General features: G+C 45.8%; 1 pseudogene; it reads left to right on the plus strand.

The window, feature by feature from the left end:
* Nucleotides 1–419: 419 nt before the first annotated feature.
* LOC121277658 lies at nucleotides 420–2,869 on the plus strand (annotated as a pseudogene).
* The last annotated feature ends 3,410 nt before the right edge of the window (nucleotides 2,870–6,279 follow it).

Here is a 6,279-nt window from a genome sequence, read left to right on the forward strand (position 1 = left end):
TGGAGTGCATTCCTTGAAAAGGAGATGCAAGCAAATTCTACTGTATCTTTCAAAAGGAAATTAGATACATATTTGAAAAAGAAGAATTTGCAGAGCTATGGGAAAAGAGTTGTAGAGTGGAACTAATTGAGTAGTTCTTTCAGAGAGCTGGCACGGGCATGATGAGCTGAATAGCCTCCTTCTGTGCTGCGAGATTCTACAAACCATTGGCAGCAGAAAGGACAATATGTACCCAAGCATTAAGAGCAACTAACTGTGGATATCTTTTATATTCTAGGGACATAGCAATGCTAGGTCATCACTTCCTGCATCTCCTGGGAGCTGTCCTCTTGGTGAGCATAAACTGTCAGAGAACTGTATGCCCAGTGTATGGACGGGCTGCTTTCTGTCACTCCAGCTATCTTACTGCGATCCCATGAGTACCGAGTAATATTGTCAAACTCAACTTAAATTCCAACTATATCCGCCTCGTCACAGATGCATCATTTTCTTTTCTCAATGAGTTGCAGGAGTTGAGGCTGGGAATACAGCAGAGCAAATCACTACATGTTGGGGCAAGAGCATTTAGAAATTTGCCCAATCTGACATCTCTAGACCTGGGAGGAAACAAAGAATTAGAGCTGGACTTAAAGGCATTCGCTGGGCTCGAAAACCTGCAGGTCCTGTATCTGGACTATAATGGTCTGAATGACTCAGTTCTACAACAAGGATATTTTGAAGATTTAGTCTCACTGCACACCCTCATTCTTGAAGGAAACAAGATAGAACATGTCAGGCCAGATCCAACATTTTACAACCTACAGGCGCTGGTAAACGTTCATTTTAAGGCAAATCGGATTCGCCAGCTTTGTGAGGGGGATCTGCATAATGTTCGACAGAGGGTTTTCAAAACATTTGACATCTCCTCAAACAGATACTTGTACAGCGGAGAAAGCTTCAACTGGGAGAAATGTGGCAATCCTTTCCAGGGCATAGTGCTTCACATCTTGGACATTTCACAAACTGGCCTCCACATCCAACAGCTGGAGAAGATGTTTTTAACCATAAGAGGAACGATTATTATTCAAATAAAGATGCAGTACCTGCCCATTGGTAGATCATTTGGTTTTAACAATACAGAGGATCCAAGTAACCAGACATTTTTTGGTCTCAAAGACAGTTCTGTGATGATTCTGGACATGTCCCATGGGTTTATCTTCGCTCTTGCAACTTCTGTATTTTCACACTTGCAGTCCTTGCAGATTCTAACATTATCTTTGAACAAGATCAACCAGATTGAAAAGAATGCATTTTTTGGCCTTGAGTCTCTTCAACAGTTAAATCTTTCTTTCAATCTTTTGGGGGAGATCTACTCATCAACCTTTGAAGGTCTGAGGGACGTCTCGTTAATTGACCTGCAACACAACCATATTGGGGTCATTCAGAATAATACATTTCATGGACTGAATCAACTGAGGACATTGAATCTTCAAGACAATTCTCTCTCCGTTATTTCTGGGTTGCACCACCTTCCACTTTTGGCTTGTTTCTTAGTGGGTCACAACCGACTCAAGACAGTTTATGGCCTGGAGGCAGTTTCCAATAGCACCTTTCTCGATTTCTCAAACAACGCCTTTACCAACCTCAATGTTTTCTACGAGATCATGCAGCTCCCTGCTGTGAAGCATCTTTTGTTGAGGGACAATCGTGTGTCGATGTGCACTCCTGCTCTTACTGACACCATTCCAAAGGACAACCAATTAATACACCTTGACCTCTCAAGCAACTTCCTAGAGTTGATGTGGGCATCGAAACAGTGCTGGGAGGTGTTCCATAATCTGACTAACCTAACTGCCCTTCTCCTTGATCATAATTATCTCACTGAGCTTCCACAGGATGTTTTTAAAGGTTTGGATTCTCTAAAGAGACTCAACTTGTCATCTAACTCTTTGTCCCAGCTCAGCCTCGGCCTGTTTCCCAGCACTCTTGAAATTCTTGACTTGTCTAAAAATCACCTTGTGTCCCCCAGCCCAGAGGTCTTCAGTTTCGTGAGTCATCTGGACATTGAGGCAAAACCAATATATCTGTGACTGTAGTCTCAGGGACTTTATCAAGTGGCTCAATGGCACTGAGGTGGACTTGATGGAACCATTAACAGAGATATACTGTGTGTTTCCAGAAGAGTTGCAAGGGATACCTCTTCGTTATCTCAATGCTGATGGGTGTGAGGAAGAAGATGCTGGGTGGCAAATAAGATCTGAATTCAAGATGAGCACAAAAGTGGGTCAACTAAAGGACCCTATAAAGTTGAGACAAATGTGAACTCCTTATTTCCATACTCTCTCCCTTTAAGCCCACTTTCTTTTACAAGGTTACCACGCATTTACTATTTAGGCAGCGACTCACCATCCTGACTGCGATCACCTGGCAGCATACAGAAAATAACGGGACTTGGAAATATCATCCAAAAGCCCACCACAGTAGTGAAACAATTATTTACACCCTAGCTCTGTGCCTGTGTCCATCATTCAGGCATGTCACATAAACAATGTGTTTTTTAAGCAGTTCTCAACATTTGTCGGTAGACTCTAGCACTAATAGTTGCTGGACAATGTAGTAATGCACAGAAATGTAATTGAAAATTTTACAGGATACATCTAAAAAAATCAAATTCTATACATATCTTTAAACAATATAAATTAATTTCACACTTTCAGTAAAATACAAAAATATATGTCCACCATGATGCTACATAACTGATCACATACGAACATAGGATTTAGGAGCAGGAGTAGGCCACTCAGCCCTTCAAGCCTGCTCTGCCATTCAATAAGATCATGGCTGATCTGATTGTAACCTTCCGCCTAACCCGATAACCTTTCACCCCCTTGTTTATCAAGAATCTATCTACCTCTGCCTTAAACATATTCAAAGATTTTGCTTCCACTGTCTTTTGAGGAAGAGAGTTCCAAAGACTCACAACCCTCTGAGAGAAAAAATTTCTCCTCATCTCTGTCTTAAATGAGTGACCCCTTATTTTTAAATAGTGGCCACTAGTTCTCCCACAAGAGGAAACATCCTCTCCATATCCACTCTGTCAAAACTCCTCAGGATCTTAAAGGTTTCAAATACGTCACCTCTTACTCTTCTAAACTCCACTGGATACAGACCTAGCCTTTCCAACCTTTCCTCATAAGACAACTCACCCTTTCCTGGTACTAGCCTAATAAACCTTCTCTGAACTGCTTCTAATGCATTTACATCTTTCCTTGAATAATGAGACCAGTACTGTAGTAATGTACACAGTACTCCAAATGTGGTCTCACCAGTGCCCTGTACAACTGAGGTATAACCTCCCTACTTTTGTAATCAATTCCCTTCGCAATAAACCATAACATACTTGATATCCAACAATAATTTAATGTATTTTTTAATAATAGATAAATAATATTATGATATATCTATTGAGAGAGCACTTTTAACATAGAAAATGATTTCATGGTGCGACACAGAGGCAGTCGATAAATCTGGCACAGAACCAAAGAATGAAAGATTGGTAGCCTGGGTCAAAGAGGTGGATTTTACGGAGGGTCTTAAAGGAAGAGATGGAGGTCGGGAGGTGAGGAGTTTAGGAAGAGAATTCCAGAGATTAGGAGGCTAAAAACAGGGTGCCAGCGATGATGCAGAAAAAAAGCAGACCCACAAATGACAAAGACAGGACATAGGGAGGAGTGAGGCCAGGGAGGAGTGTAAATACAAGGATGAGAGTTTTAAATTTGAGGTTTCTGGGGAAGCAGGAGCCATTGTGGGTCAGTGAGCCTGTAGATGATGGACAAGATGGATTTGATGCTGAAGAGAATACACAAAGTATGTTTGTTTTGGATGAGCTCAGGTTTACAAAGGGTTAAGGATTGGAAACCAGACAGGAGAGCAGTGAAACAGTTAAGTCTAAAGGAGGCAAAAACAGGCATGAGCACAATAGTAGGAGCACTATCATAACAAGGACTGCAGATATTCAAGCAGAAAGCCCACCACCATCTTGTATGGGCAGCTAGGAATGGACACTAAATGTGGGTATACCACGGCCTGAATTTTACACCTGGTGCGGGAGCTTGAACAGCAGGCCCAGAAGCGGATGTGATACCTGCTTCCGCCCGCGATCAGCTCCTGATCCCAATTTCACGCTGGCTGGCCAATTAACGGCCGGCCAGTGTTGCCAGCAGGGGGCGGGGGCTAGGCAGGCACTGATCCAATGGAGTTGTGGGGGTTGTGGGTTGGGGGGCAGCGGTAGATTTGAAAATGAACAGGGAGCTCCCTGCTGGCTGCCTCGAGGTGGTCAGAAGCCTCAATGAGCTGTATGTGAGTCTGTCAGTGCCTCGGAAGATATTTTCGTTTGGAGCAGCAATTATGGCCTCTGGACCTGCCTCCCAAGCCAGGAAGGATGGCAATGTCTATGGACAATCTACTTCCTGTTTTACCGATGAATGCCCACGTGTTCTCCAGAAGGCAGTGACTGCCCGGCGGGATATATTGATTTCGTGGGATGGTAAGAAGGTGTGGATGGAGGTGGCTGCCCAGGTGAGAGAGCACGATGTTGTGTGCCGCACTTGGCTCCAGTGCAGGAAAAGGTGTGCTAATGTGATGGGCATCTGCACCTATGTCTCCTGAGTGGGGGTTGGGAGTAGGGTATAGGATATTGTCTGGCACATAGACGGGAGACTCATGAAAGCACTTTCACCCTTACAGGAGAAGGGAAGTCAATGCTCAGGAATGAGGTCAAATGGATGGAGGTGTGCCCAACCTCCTGATTCTGACACAGGTTGGGGTAGGAAGCTCTGGAGATGGCCTGCAAGTGTGGAACCAGGTCCACAGGTCATGAAGAGGAAGGGGTCTTGGAGGAAGGTAAGAGTCCAGTGGACAGGAAGAGTCTGGGGGAGGGTATAAGAGATGTAGGGCAATGGCATTTGGCTGGAGACCAAGACAATGCTAAGTCCGAGGCAGACAATGAGCCTCTGGAGCCATCCGTCAGGCGGCAGATGCTGGATGTCCAGCAGGATGGGAGGGAGGATCTGGCAGAGTTCTCTGAGGGCCTGTGTGCCACGGTCTCTGTCTTGGAGGAGTCCATGTGGAGTGTGAGCACTGCATTGGGCTGGAGCTCTGAACGCACAGCCTGCTCCATAGAGAGAGAGACAGTGGCAACTCTCATGGAGAGGCAGCTACGGGAACTCAGTCAGGAGTTTCTGGGGTTGTGTTCAAACCTGCAAGCCTACACACTGGCAGTGATCTCAGCAGGTCGCTGCCATTGTGATATATGGATGAGACACCTAGTAACTGCTAGCTTCCTGTCCGTCAATGGTCACCAAGAGGTTCAGACCAACCTCATGTTGGCGAATGAGCTGCAGCTCGAATTTGCAATTTCCTCTCAGGGTGATGTGGATGATGGCAGCAGCTCCTCCACCATTCTGCCAGTGGCTGTTGCATCTGATGAGACTGCGACGACTGAGGACTACCCAGCTTTGGTGCTGGACTCTCCCACCCAGACAGGGCCTGCACAGTCTCCGCGTGTGACACAGAGGAAGGGATGCAAACCTTATTTCAGAGGTTGGACCTTGACATAAGGATGACAGGATTGTCTCGTCAGGAAAGATCGTTAAGGTGGTGTCACTCTTGCCATCGCATTGACTCCTTGCATTGGAAGCTGAGCTAAAAGTTCCCAGGATCAAGACCTCCCTGGCCTCCTTGCCTCTCCTGGGAACCTCACATTGGTCTCTGCCTCCTCACCTGGGGCTCCTCTGACTCCTCCTTATACCCAGCACTCAACTCATCTTCTGCCCAGCACTCGACTCATCCTCTGCGGTATGTATAGCAGGATCGCTATCTTCACCCGCTAATGGCTCCCCCTTCACAAAGCCAGACTGTGCAGTTGCAACAAACAACAACAATAAGGGAAACGCGCTCTGGAGGAAATTGAAGTGATCCCCCACAGCAGTCGAGGGAGTGGAACCTCATCCTGACTAGACCGATGATCCTCTCAATTTCTGCCTTTGTGGAGGCATGACTGTGATTATATCTCTCCTCAGCCTCTGTCCTTGGGTGTCTCAGTGGATAGCCTTTGTCCCCCAAGAACTAACCATCTAAGCAAGCTGGAGCAATGAAGAGCCTTGACACCTGGGAGGATGTAGGCATCATGACAGCTTCCAGGATACCTGACGCAAACCTGCAATATCTGACGGTTGTGGTCACACACAGTCTGTACATTAAGGGAGTGGAAGTCCTTTCTGTTGACGAAGGCACCCAGCT

Source organism: Carcharodon carcharias, chromosome 5, assembly GCF_017639515.1.
Source record: "Carcharodon carcharias isolate sCarCar2 chromosome 5, sCarCar2.pri, whole genome shotgun sequence".
Taxonomy (NCBI): domain Eukaryota; kingdom Metazoa; phylum Chordata; class Chondrichthyes; order Lamniformes; family Lamnidae; genus Carcharodon; species Carcharodon carcharias.